Source organism: Camellia sinensis, chromosome 5 (assembly GCF_055761805.1).
Source record: "Camellia sinensis isolate YWXY chromosome 5, ASM5576180v1, whole genome shotgun sequence".
Lineage (NCBI taxonomy): Eukaryota > Viridiplantae > Streptophyta > Magnoliopsida > Ericales > Theaceae > Camellia > Camellia sinensis.
In genome coordinates, this window is record NC_138965.1 from 39,055,913 (window position 1) to 39,071,008 (window position 15,096).

The 15,096-nt window shown below is 33.2% G+C and overlaps 1 pseudogene across 1 annotated transcript; it reads left to right on the forward strand.

Moving 5' to 3' along the window:
* Positions 1-1,166: 1,166 nt before the first annotated feature.
* Positions 1,167-13,735, forward strand: LOC145790574 (disease resistance protein RPV1-like; annotated as a pseudogene). The gene is made up of 5 exons (XR_014329397.1): positions 1,167-1,785; positions 2,643-3,215; position 3,895; positions 10,277-10,803; positions 11,106-13,735. The product of XR_014329397.1 is annotated as a disease resistance protein RPV1-like (transcript).
* Positions 13,736-15,096: the final 1,361 nt, after the last annotated feature.

Genomic DNA, 15,096 nt, shown 5'->3' on the forward strand with positions numbered 1-15,096 from the left:
TTATTAGATTATATTATCAATTTAGATCCCATATGATTTAATTCAATGTCCATGACTTTAGTTATATTCGACCATTTTGTTGTTGAGTAACCTATATAATTTTTTTTTTTGGTATATAATGATTAAAGCTATCATTTGTTATATTTCTTCAAATACAATTCAAATAATTTGTCATCATTTTTTTTTTATAAATAAAATGGATTAAACTATTTTCTTATATAATTTTTATAATCCTACGAAATTCTTATCTTGATTTTTTTTTAAAATGTTGTAGAAACTATGCAAGTATTATTCAAGTTATGGAGAATGATTACTTACAAATCATAATTAAAAGCTGAGATTTATTTATAATTTGGTCCCACAATAATAATATAAATCATTGATTTAAAATAAGTAAATTTATGATAACTTATAAAATTTATTTCTTTTAATGCTTTGTTTTTGTTTTTGTTTTTGTTTTTGTTTTTGTTTTTGTTTTTTTTGCATGACACTATAGTCTGATACAAATTATTTATGTCATCAAGTGATTGTAATACTATTATCCCAACAATCTTTATAATTAACAATTTTTTATGTATATCAAATTTTTATTGTGAAATTTTGTAGATTAATTATTGTTAACATCAACCAAGATGGCCTAAGATCATGGCTTGCTGCTATTAAAATATAATTCAAGATTAGAATAATATATATATCACACAAAATGTATATAGTTTATTTTTCCGTGCATCGCACGGGTTACCGCTAGTTATATATATATATATATGTATGTGTGTTTTTATCGTTATAACTGAGAATGTAACAAATTGTCATAAACATATACATGATACATACTTAAAAAAACGAGTGTCTTATAAAATGGACCCTTTTAATTTGGTAAAAAATAAAAATAAAAATAAAAATCCCCACATTCTCAGCATTTTCGTCCAACCTTGCTCATCCCACCACTTTTCCCACACATTTGTACCTTTCATTTTATTTTATTTTTTTTATTACCCAAACTTCCTAGCAGCTTCTTCCATGCTCAAAATGTCCACAAACAAGTGTCCTTAAAATGTCCATTCACTCGCTTTGAAGCTTCTAGGATAAATCATAAATCAACAGGTAAATTATGGTAGCATTTCCTCACCTTTTTAGATAGAGATGTATGATTATATATAGCCACATCTCTTATAAAATATATATGATGCCTTGACAGATCGCATTAATCCCATCTCTTAGCTCCTCTGTCCTTAATTCTTTGTGGAGCTTTAATCCAATGGAGATTGTTAGAGCCCAAGATGCCTCCTCTTCAGATTCTCCATGTCGTTATGATGTGTTCTTGAGTTTCAGAGGTGAAGACACTCGCAAGACGTTCACTGACCACCTCTACACAGCTTTGAAGCATGCAGGATTTCACACTTTCCGAGATGATGACGAGATTGAAAGAGGTGAAAATATTAAGTTTGAGTTGCAGAAAGCAATTCAAGAGTCAAGGATCTCAATAGTTGTCTTCTCAAAAGACTATGCTTCTTCAAGTTGGTGTCTTGATGAACTTGTGATGATCCTCAAACGTATGAAGACCACTGGCCATGTAGTGCTACCTATCTTCTATCACGTAAATCCATCCCATGTGAGGAAGCAAATGGGAAGTTTCAAAAAATCATTCATGAGGCATGAAAAGAAATTCCATTCACAAGCAGGTGAAAGAAAAGATGACTGGAAGGGCAAGATGCAAGAATGGAGGGCAGCACTCAGAGAAGCTGCAGATTTAGCAGGGATGAATTTACAAAATCAAGCTGACGGGTAATTTTGCTCTTTTAGCTAAGCATTACTTGCATCACCCTTTTTTGGGATTTCGTAGCTAAAAGTATTTTTGACGTGAGGGCCTTTTAGATTAAAAATTATTTGATCAAAAATTTGGGATGAACTTTTTTTTATTTATTTTAAATTCCAAGAGTTTGACATCTGTTAATTTTTAGAATATAACCTCAAATATAGAAGTTAAATTGTCCTTGAGGGAACATCCAGTTGGTTTCTTTTCAAATCGGTAAGTTCATAATAGCCAAATAAAACTTTGATTTATTAACTATGATTTTTTGAGATGGTTCTCCCTTTCAAGCTATTTGAAAAGATCACATGAAGTTGTTCATTTCCAGTCATAAAAGTTTGGGTTAATTACACCAAGATAGACCCCATCAACTAGTAGCTCGCATTACTTTACTTTATTTATGAACTTGTATATATTGACTCCCTCAACTATAAAAACCGTAAAAGTGACATACTTTTAGTAATTGAGGTGATAAATCATATATATTTACCAATAATTGAGGGGTCTTGGTATTATTAGTCCTAAAATTTTATTGAAAAAAATTAAACTATTCTTAAAAATTTTAATGACTTATTAGCTTACTATATTCTCATAAAACCCAAAACAGGGAAAAAAAAATTATATTAGAAAAGATAGTATTGATCCAAAATGATGATTATAAAAGCCCCTCTTTTTTTCTTTTTCTTTTTTTCATCTAGGACTAGTCTAATTGTTTCAACAAAGACAATAAATAACATAGTCATCTTCTTCATTATTGCATGAGAATTTATAATTAATTTCAAGTCATTGCATTCTTACTGTGCTTTATTTTAAATCTTGTTCTTGTCTTTAGACTCGAGTCAAAATTTATCCGCAAAATTGTAGAAGTTGTTTCAGACAAACTAAGACGCACAATCTTGGGCAATTCCCCCTACTTGATTGGAATACATTCTCGAGCCAAAAATATTGGGCTTTGGTTACGAGATGGGCCTAGTGATGTTGGTATAGTCGCAATTTGTGGAATAGGTGGAATAGGAAAGACAACCATTGCCAAATATCTATATAATTTGAACTTCTCAAAGTTCAAAGGTAGCTGGTTTCTTGCAAATGTAAGAGAAACTCTAAAACAACCAAATGGTTTACTTCAATTACAAAGACAACTTCTTTCAGATATTTTAAAGGGGAAAAACAAAAAGTCGTATAATGTTGAAGAAGGAATTGTTAAAATTAAAGATGCATTACGTTGCAAAAGAGTTCTTATAATTCTCGATGATGTGGATACGATAGACCAACTAGATGCAATACTTGGAATGCGAGATTGGCTTTTTCAAGGTAGTAAAATCATCATAACCACTAGACATGAGCGGTTGCTAAGTGCTCATGAAGTTTGCCACATTCACGAGGTTGGAGATTTGGATTACAATGAGTCACGCCCCAAGCTCCGTGACAACGCCGCACACTCATATAAGTGAGCATGCAAAGCTAAGAATCTAATCACATAACCCTCAATGTAAAATACTCAAATTAAATCCTTAATTGTCATAATGCCAAAATCCATAAAAATAAATAGTTCTTATATGAAAATGTCCACCAAGTCCACTAATTTAATCCACTAACAAAACAATAATCCAAGTACTTAAATCATGGTCATACTCTCGGCACTCCCACATGTAAAAAAAATCCCGCGCAGCTCTACTCTTCAGAATCTGAAAAAAATAAAGGTAAGTTAGATAGCCCAGTAAATAACCAACCATCACTGCTAGCTGGATCAAGTATACAAAAATAAATAAATAAATCGATAACCAATAAATATAATTTTTTCTACAGTTTAATAAATGAACAATTATTTGTAAGGTGGTTTCATAGCTAAAAATAAACAATGTGCAATACATTTTAAATGAAAAGCCAACAAGATAATTCAAAGTAATTCGTTGTTCAAATCGATGGTTCGATATTCAGATAGTTCAATGATTTGATTCACAAAACCCAAGTCTTAATGACTACGGTCACTTAGCCCGTGACAAGGCCCAGAACCACACACAGGCTGGTGGTAAAGCCCCAAAAGAAACTAGTTTCTGTGCCAATAAATAACCCCCATTGGCCAGGGTCCAAATCATAGTCAGACTAGAGTGATGTTCGAAATTCAAACAATATACAACTTTTAAATAAAACATTCGATATTTTTAGAATAAACGTTTAGTACAATTTTCAGAATAGTTTCACCAAATATTCAAATAATTTTCATAATAATATTCGATGTTGTTTTACACTTAACCCATATTTTATTTTAAGAGAACATGAAGGCTATAAATAAATATTTATGAATTTAAACGATTCGATAGGAATAAAAAAAAATGAACCAACAGTGATAGAGGGTTACTTACCTTCAAACAGCTAAAATAATATTTTCCAAGCTAATCTCAAATTACCAAGATCCACCTCAATCTCACAAACCTAATAAAATATTACACCGCTTAACAAATTATTATGTGCACCCATCCATCTCTTCTTGTAACAACAATAGAATAAATTATCCCAATAGTCTATTAGGAACTCCCACGATTTAGCTTCAAAACAAAGCCATCACGGCTTCAGAAATTCTCAACCAATATTATTCTATTGTTGTTTATATACATGTAAAAATTTGTAATTGCTTGTAGTCAATCGTGTATCCCACAAATACACCACCATTAAACTTAACCTATCACATATCAATCTCAAAATATGAACCACCCAAACGGGATGCAAAATACACTCTAAAATTGAGCAAAATCGAGACCCTCAACATAGACTACATCAATATATCTATTTAATCATATATGCCCATAAAATCATCTATTGATATATTAACACCAAAATCATAGATAAGAATACAATAAAATAAATCTTACCTTAAGTGATAAATAAAGAAAAATCACCACTCTATGAATCCTCCTTCTTCACTTTGGTTTTGTTTTGTTTTCTTTAATTTTTCTTTTACTTTCTCAAACCCTAGCCGCCTATGGAGCAATTCCCAGCCTCTATTTTGTTTGTTTCCCAAGACTTAAAGCCACAATAGGTGGGCTTATTAACCTAATTTCTCAAAGTTACAAAATTACCCATCTAAGTAATAGAAAATATAATGCCATCTCATAACTAATTCTTTGATATTAATAAATGACCCATATAAATTAATTTAATTACTAATCTATCCAATAAAATAATCCTACACACAACTTGGGTTTTACATTCTTCCCCTCTTAAAAGAAATTTCGTCCTCGAAATTTGACATACCTGTAGTCTCAAAAAGTTGTGGATACTTTTGTCTCATTTCATCCTCAAGTTCCCAAGTGGCTTCTCTCTCCGAGTGATTGCTCCATTGAACCTTAACGTAGTGGATGACTCGACGCCTCAAAACCTGCTCCTTATCAACAATTCTTACAGGGTGTTCCTCATAGGTCAAATCCTCCTTAAACTGTAACGGTGCATGATCAATCACATGATTGGGATTCGGTATATACTTCCTCAACATCGAAACATGGAAGACATTATGAACTCTAACTAGTGAAGGTGGTAGGGCAAGTTTGTAAGCTACCTCACCAATTCGATCTAAAACCTCAAATGGCCCAACAAATCTAGGACTCAATTTACCACGAACACCAAACCTTATTACTTCTTTCATAGGAGACACCTTAAGGAACACATGGTCTCTAACCCCAAACACCAAATTGCGTCTCCTGTTTTCTACATAACTTTTCTGTCTACTCTGTGTCGTGTGAAGTCGCTCTCTAATAAGATTGATCTTGTCCACTATTTGTTGCACAATCTCAGGCCCTAATAACTTCCTTTCACCCACATCATCCCAACAAATTGGTGATCTACACTTTCATCCATATAAAGCCTCATATGGTGCCATCTAAGTGTTCGCATGATAACTGTTATTATAAGAGAATTCCACTAAGGCCAAATGCTCATCCCAAGAACCTCCAAGATTAATAACACAAGCCCTCAACATGTCTTCCAAGGTTTGAATAGTTCTCTCTAATTGTCCATCAATTTGAGGATGAAAGGCAGTGCTAAAATTCAAACTAGTGCCCAAAGTTGTATGCAAACTCCTCCAAAACATAGATACAAATCTGTTATCTCTATCAGACACTATGGTCACCGGAATACCATGCAACTTCACAATCTCCTTGATATACAATTTTGCAAACTTCTCTAAAGAGAACCCTACCTTAAAAGCTAGAAAGTGAATGGATTTGGTCAATCGATCAACGATAATCCAAATAGCATTGTTCCCACCTTGGGTCCTAGGCAACCCCGTCACAAAATCCATGGTAATATGTTCCCACTTCCACTCGGGAATAAGAAGAGGTTGTAACTTACCTGCAGGTCTCTGATGTTTAACTCTCACTTGTTGACATACCATACATTGAGCAACATACTGAGCAATTTCCCTCTTCATATTATTCCACCAAAAGTTCCTCTTCAAATCTTTATACATTTTAGTGCTCCCTGGATGTACAGTATACCCTGAACTGTGAGCTTCTCTCAGGATTTCTCTCTTGAGCTCTAAATCATTAGGCACACACAACCTCTCTCCAAATCTCAAGGTTCCATCTTTATGCATACAAATTCCATCTGTAGCCTTATTTCCATTTCAACCTTAAGTTTTTGCAACTGAGGATCTCTTCCTTGAGCATCTTTAATTCTATCAATCAATGTGGGTTGAACTCTAAGGTTTGCCAACTACACTCCATGTCTATGCCATCTAATCTCAATATTCAACCTCTGCAAGTCCTCCAAGATATTCTTTTGGTCAGTGATCAAGGTAGCCAAATTACTCGGGGTCTTTCTACTCAAGGCATCTGCCACTGCATTGGCTTTTCCTGGATGATAATTAATAGTCAAATCATAGTCATTTAATAGCTCCAACCATCGCCTTTGCCTCATATTCAATTCTTTTTGAGTGAAAATATACTTCAAACTTTTATGATCAGTGAATATCTCACATTTCACCCCATACAGGTAGTGCCTCTAGATTTTCAATGCAAGCACGACGGTAGCCAACTCCAAATCATGCGTAGGATAATTTTGCTCATATGGCCTCAACTGCCTAGACGCATATGCCACTACCTTATTATTCTGCATCAGGACACAACCCAAGCTCATCTTCGATGCATCACTATGGATGGTAAAACCTTCATCTCCGAACGAAACTATAAGTACTGGAGCACACACCAATCGACTCTTTAGATCATGGAAACTCTTCTCATAATCATCAGACCACTCAAATTTAACTCATTTTTGTGTTAAACGAGTCAAAGGCATAGAAATTCGGGAAAATCCCTAAACAAACCTTCTATAATATCTTGCTAAACCCAAGAAGCTACGAATTTCAGTGACACTAGTAGACCGATTCCACTCCACCACCGCCTCCACTTTCTTGGGGTCAACAGACACCCCATCTTTAGATATCACACGACCCAAAAATGATACACTCTCCAACCAAAATTCACACTTCTTCAATTTAGCAAATAACTTCTTCTCCCTTAATATCTGTAACACTATTCTCAGATGTTCTTCGTGCTGCTCTTTACTCATCGAGTACACAAGAATGTCATCAATAAAAACTACCACAAACTGATCTAAAAAGGGTTTAAATACTCTGTTCATTAAATCCATAAAAGCTGCAGGCACATTGGTCAACCCAAACAGCATCACTAAAAATTCATAATGCCCATATCTAGTTCGAAAGGTTGTCTTAGGTATATCTTCCGCCTTAACCTTCAACTGGTGATAACCAGAACGAAGGTCAATCTTAGAAAAGACTTGTGCTTCTTGCAACTGATCAAATAGGTCATCTATCCTAAGCAAAGGATATTTATTTCGAATTGTCACCTTGTTCAACTCTCGATAATCAATGCAAAGGCGAAAATTACCATCCTTCTTTTTCACAAATAAAACAGGCGCAACCCAAGTAGAAACACTAGGCCTAATAAAGCCCTTATCTAGTAACTCTTGTAATTGTTCCTTTAACTCTTTCAACTCTGCTGGGGCCATCCGATATGGAGCCTTGGAGATAGGACCCGTGCCGGGTATCAATTCGATGGCAAACTCAATCTCTCTATCTGGCGGCAACCCCGGTAAGTCGTCAGGAAAAACATCGGGAAATTCCTTTACAACTAGAATATCCTCTAACTTCAATTCAGTCTCATGAATATCTCTCACAAAAGCTAAATAACCCTCGCAACCATTCCTCAACAATCGTCTGGCTTGCAAAATTGAGATTACCAAAGGAGGAGTGTTAGCTCCATTACCCACAAAACAAAATTTTGGTTGATCAGGAATCTGAAATGCTACCATTTTGCCTCGACAATCAACAGAAGCATAATTGGTTGTCAACTAATCCATTCCAAGAATTATGTCAAAATCCCGCATATCTAAAGCAGTCAAGTCTACAAGCAATCTCCTGCCATCTATACTAACCACACGAGATTTGCCAATGTCTCCTCATGTTTCATTGCAACCTATATGCATCAATAATAAAACCTCATCTTATTCTATTCTCAAGTCTCTATATCATGTAATTAAAATTAACATTATACTAAATTATAAGCGTTCCCAATCCTACATCTACCAAATCTCACTACTATTCTATACCCGTCTTTAAAATTATAACCTGGCTCTGATACCACAAAATTGTCACGCCCCAAGCTCCGTGACAACGCCGCACACTTATATAAGTGAGCATGCAAGGCTAAGAATCCAATCACATAACCCACAATATAAAATACTCAAATTAAATCCTTAATTGTCATAATGCCAAAATCCATAAAAATAAATAGTTCTTATATGAAAATGTCCACCAAGTCCACTAATTTAATCCACTAATAAAACAATAATCCAAGTACTTAAATAGTGGTCATACTCTCGGCACTCCTACATGTAAAAAAAATCCCGCGCAGCTTTACTCTTCAGAATCTGAAAAAAATAAAGGTAAGTTAGATAGCCCAGTAAATAACCAACCATCACTGCTAGCTGAATCAAGTATACAAAAATAAATAAATAAATCGATAACCAATAAATATAATTTTTTCTACAGTTCAATAAATGAACAATTATTTGTAAGGTGGTTTCATAGCTAAAAATAAACAATGTACAATACATTTTAAATGAAAAGCCAACAAGATAATTCAAAGTAATTCGTTGTTCAAATCGATGGTTCGATATTCAGATAGTTCAATGATTTGATTCACAAAACCCAAGTCTTAATGACTACGGTCACTTAGCTCGTGACAAGGCCCAGAACCACACATAGGCTGGTGGTAAAGCCCCAAAAGAAACTAGTTTCTGTGCCAATATATAACCCCCATTGGCCAGGGTCCAAATCATAGTCAGACTAGAGTGATGTTCAAAATTCAAACAATATACAACTTTTAAATAAAACATTCGATATTTTCAGAATAAACGTTTAGTACAATTTTCAGAATAGTTTCACCAAATATTCAAATAATTTTCATAATAATATTCGATGTTGTTTTATACTTGACCCATATTTTATTTTAAGAGAACGTGAAGGCTATAAATAAATATTTATGATTTTAAACGATTCGATAGGAATAAAAAAAAATGAACCAACAGTGATAGAGGGTTACTTACCTTCAAACAGCTAAAATAATATTTTCCAAGCTAATCTCAAATTACCAAGATCCACCTCAATCTCACAAACCTAATAAAATATTACACCGCTTAACAAATTATTATGTGCACCCATCCATCTCTTCTTGTAACAATAATAGAATAAATTATCCCAATAGTCTATTAGGAACTCCCACGATTTAGCTTCAAAACAAAGCATTCACGGCTTCAGAAATTCTCAACCCATATTATTCTATTGTTGTTTATATACATGTAAAAATTTGTAATTGCTTGTAGTCAATCGTGTATCCCACAAATACACCACCATTGAACTTAACCTATCACATATCAATCTCAAAATATGAACCACCCAAACGGGATGCAAAAAAACACTCTAAAATTGAGCAAAATCGAGACCCTCAACATAGACTGCATCAATATATCTATTTAATCATATATGCCCATAAAATCATCTATTGATATATTAACACCAAAATCATAGATAAGAATACAATAAAATAAATCTTACCTTAAGTGATGAATAAAGAAAAATCACCACTCTATGAATCCTCCTTCTTCACTTTGGTTTTGTTTTGTTTTCTTTAATTTTTCTTTTACCTTCTCAAACCCTAGCCGCCTATGGAGCAATTCCTAGCCTCTATTTTGTTTGTTTCCCAAGACTTAAAGCCACAATAGGTGGGCTTATTAACCTAATTTCTCAAAGTTACAAAATTACCCATCTAAGTAATAGAAAATATAATGCCATCTCATAACTAATTCTTTGATATTAATAAATGACCCATATAAATTAATTTAATTACTAATCTATCCAATAAAATAATCCTACACACAACTTGGGTTTTACAGTCCTTAGAGCTCTTTAGTTGGCATGCCTTTGGGCAAAACCGTCCCATTGATGGTTTCATAGAGGTCTCAAAAAGGGTGAAACAATATTATGGAGGGCTTCCATTAGCTATAAAAGTTTTGGGTTCTTCTTTGTCACGGAAAAGCTTAAATGTCTGGAAAAGTCAATTGGAGAACTGAAAGCGATTCCTGATTACCAAGTCCTTGAAAAACTCAAAATAAGCTATGACTCTTTACAAGATGACCACGACAAAAATTGATTCCTCCATGTTGCTTGTTTCTTTGTTGGGATGGATGAAGATTGGGTAGTTACAATTCTAGATGGATGTGATTTTTACACAACGGTTGGGATTCAAAATCTCATTGATAGACGTCTGTTAATGATTGATAAACACAAAAAGTTGGTGATGCATCAATTGGTTCAAGAAATGGGAAAAGAAATTGTTCGTCAAGAATCACCTAAGGAGCCAGGAGAACATAGTAGACTCTGGAATAATAAGGATTCCTTTAATGTCTTGAGAGAAAATACTGTAAGAATTAATCCTTCTCCTCATTTATATTTGTATGTAATTCTGTAGTTATTTACTATAAAAAAATGATCCAAACTTAGAAACTTCATACAAAAAAAAAAAAAAAAAATCATTTACATTGGTGGTTTTGTTTTGTTTTTTTTTTTTGTTTTTGTTTTTGAAATGAAAGTTAATCATTTTGTATGAGAATTTTGTATAATTTTTTATTTTTTTTATTATTTATTTATTTATTTATTTTGTTGTTGTTGTTGTATAGCATTACTCTTCTTGATAAATGTCATCTCCCTCTCATTCTTTATTAGGGGACAAGAAAAATTGAAGGTCTTATACTTGATATGAATTTTTTGGAAGATAAATATGACAGGACAGCCTTTGGTGTCAATAGAAGACGTCATTTTGAAGAATTCCTCAGCCCATCTTTGATGTCAAATATAGGAAATTTGTTTAAAAGACGTCGTTTTGGCATCTTCTCCTGGCAGAAAGTAGGCATTACTCTACGAAATTCAGATAAGATAGCTTTGGAAGTTGATGCATTTACAAGGATGCACATACTAAAACTTTTGCAACTCAAAAATTTACAAGTCAATGGAAGCTTTGAAAATTTTCCGAAAGGATTATGATGGTTGTGTTGGCATGGATTCTCTTTCAACTCTATATGCGATGATTTCCCTTTGGACAACCTGGTTGTTCTCGACATGCAGTATAGCAACTTGCAAAAGGTTTGGGAAGGAACCAAGGTATGTTACTCATTTGTTTGTTTTCATTTCAATTTTGTTTGAGAATTAAAAGAAACAATAACCAATATTTTTTTCTATTACAGTTTCTCGAGTCATTAAAAATCCTTGATCTTAGTCATTCCCATTGCCTTTCTGGAACTCCCGATTTCTTGGAAATACCCAATCTTGAGCGACTAATACTTGAAAGTTGTGCACGGCTGGTAGAGGTTCATGAATCTATTGGACACCTTTAGAGACTTGTTTTATTAAATTTGAAAGATTGCAAAAATCTAAGGAAGCTTCCAAGAAGCATTGTTATGCTAAAATTTTTGGAAACACTTGACATCTCAGGTTGCTCAAATATTAAGGAATTGCCAATAGAGATGGGGACTATGGATTCTTTAACAAAGTTCAATGCAAATGGAACTGTCATAAGTCCATTTCCCTCTACCACTAAGGAAGTCAAACCATGGTATTCATTCATCTGGCCTTCTTTATCGAAGCCAAGAAAGAGTGTAGAAATTTCAAGGGCCCTTTTACCACGATATTTGGTACGCTTAAGTCTTGTGGATTGCAATTTATCGGAGGATGCTTTTCCAAAGGATCTTAGCAACCTATCCTCTTTGAAAATATTAAATCTAAGCAATAATCCAATTTGTAGCCTCCCGAATTGCATCGGAGGTATTACTGGACTTCAGATCCTTAAATTAGAAGAGTGTAAGAGGCTTCAATCACTTACAGTGGAACACAATTTGAAAGTATTGTCGGTCGTTGACTGTACATTGTTGGAGAAAGTAACATTGCAATCATTTCGATTGTCAACCACAGAATTCGAGAACATTTATGATGCATATATAAAGTGTCAGAATTTGAGTGAGTTTTACAGCTCAAAATGTGCGTTTTATTCAGCTCCATCAACCATGCAATCTAATGACACATAGGAGAATCAATTTGTTATGGAGCATTGGAGTCCATTACTATTCTGTGATAAGTGCGACAGTATAATTGAGGTCACGGGTTGGTTTAAGTTAGAACCCATAGGGAATATTGATGTGGAGATAATGAATAATTTGGGCTTGTCCAACTTTGGATCCATGGGAAGCCCAACTGTTACGCTTTCAAACAGGCTCTTAGAGAATCTAAGGAAGCTTCCCCTACAGGTCTCTCTCTCTCTCAAAATAAACAAAAATAAAAATAATAAAAAATTGTAATGGTTAAATTATGGTTTCTTTGGTACAGGGATGTCATGAAGAACACATATTTTGCGCTTATCTTCCGGAAAGCAAGATTCCAACTTGGTTTAATATTAAAAATACAGGATCTTCAATATATTTTATTGTGCCATCTCTTTTCAGAATTCAAGCCTTGAGTGTGTTCTATTTATGCACTTTCCAATAATCGAAAATGTCTTCACCATAATTATGACCCACATACTATTATCAATAATACAACCAAGAGTCTGATTTGGAGCCATTCCCCAAATTTCATTGGCATTCTAGAAGCTGATGAGGATATGATGTGGTTAAGTTATTGGAAGTTTGAAAATCAGTTGAAAGGTGGGGATGAACTGAATATTTCAGTGGTTGGAAATGAAGATTTTCAAGTGAAGGAGGTCGGAGTCCATCTTGTGTACAAGAAGCAAGAAGAGAAGAGTAGCCAATCAACTAGTGAAGCAGCAACCCAACTAACTCGGCAATTGGTTGCTTCGGGACTAGTGAGAGATTGGGTAGGCAATAATTCTTGCTCTTTCTTATAATTATGTTATGTTGTGTGATGATAATATGTTATATGCTGGAAATTCTTCATGATGTTAAGGATTTTGAATAACTACTATGAATTTTAGTTTTTTTCTCTACTTTTGTTGAAGTCGTTACTGATTTATTTATTTTACTTTGGAATTTCTAGTATGTGCTTTGCTAACCAGTGGCAATTTGAAGCATAATAGAGGAGGTATTCCGCTCTATTTAAGGTTTGGGGATGGATGTGCTCTCCGGGGAGTCAATTCATTGGAGAAGACAGTTTGCTAATGACTTGCTATTCATCTTGGTTTTGCTGTTATTCTGGTTGGATTTTATTGCTTAGTCTCTTTGACGGAAGAATTTGTTGTTCATTAGTTAGTTTGAGAGGGTGTTCTGTAATTTGTTTTGATGTTGGTGCTTATGCTTTGTTTGCCTCCTTTTTCCAATTATGCTCATCTTTAGTTGTCTTTGTTTGTGGTTAAGGTGTTTGCTCACAATTGGATTACGGCATGTAACAATCTAATTGAGGTGTGCCGTTTTTCCATAAAATTTTCTCCTTAGTTAATTAGCTGGTGTTTGATAATACTGAGTGTTGAATTTTCTGAACTCAAAAAATTTTTGATAAAAATTTGACGGAAATTTGTAGATTAATTTTTTAGACCCAATGATATGTAAGTGAAATGATTAGTTGATGATTGGAGAAGGAAAAATACTAGAAATCTCAAAAGTTCTACCAAAATTTTTAGAAAATGTCTTACATAGGTGTAAGACTAATATTATGTGGATCCCACACTCACGTGAGATATTTGATAGAACTTTTAGGGCCTCTAGCATTACTCTTAGAGAAGATATGATATAGAATTGTCTTAGATATTTAATTTGATTGTCACATCATTGGGTTTGAAAAGTGGATCTAATTTAAATGATAAACTCAAATGAGTTGTTTAATATGAACAAAATAAAAAATTTGAAATTTTAGTTTTTAATTTTTATATTGTAGTGGTGTTGGTGGAGGTGTCGGTGATGATAGTAGTTATGGAGATAGTGTTGTAGTAATGGTAGGGTGGAAGTGGTGGTTGAAAATTCAGTCAAAATTAAATAAATATTATATTAATTCAAAATTTTCAAATTTTAGCTTACACTATATGTGTCATTTAAAATTTTAATCATATAAATTATAATTATTAAACAGATTTAAATAATTTTTACTTAATATATTTTTTATTTTTAAATATTGATTTGCATTATCAAACATTCATTATTATTAACTTCTTGTTATCGATGTGGGCCATATCAATATGAAATTACATATTCAAAATGTGATTTCACTATGAAATCGTATTTTGAACTTGTGATTTTAAATAATAGGTTTGTCTGTTAAATAATTTGAAAAGTTAATTATTTACATAAATAGTTTAATTTTTTAGAATATTCACAAAAATGTGTATTATGAAATTTCCTATTGAATTATATAAAAAGATTAAATTATTTTCCAAATGCATGCATTATTTAAATTGACAAAATAACATTGGTAGAAAAAATCACGATATAAAAATATTTTTTTTAAAAAAAAAATCTCATTCAAAAATTTCAACATAGGCCCAAAACCTTCAATTCTGATGTTGTCAACAGCCTCTAATTTACTAATAAAAATTGTTTCAAATCATGTTATTGGGTCACTTTCCAAATAAGAACCACGGAAGATTGTGAAAACATTCAAAAACTAAATCTTAACTTTTGAAAATCCCCTAACAGATCATTGACTAAAACCTGATAAGACTGTAACCTAATGGTTTAAATAATAAGAAAGAAAAACAAAGGATAGAGAACAATTGTCA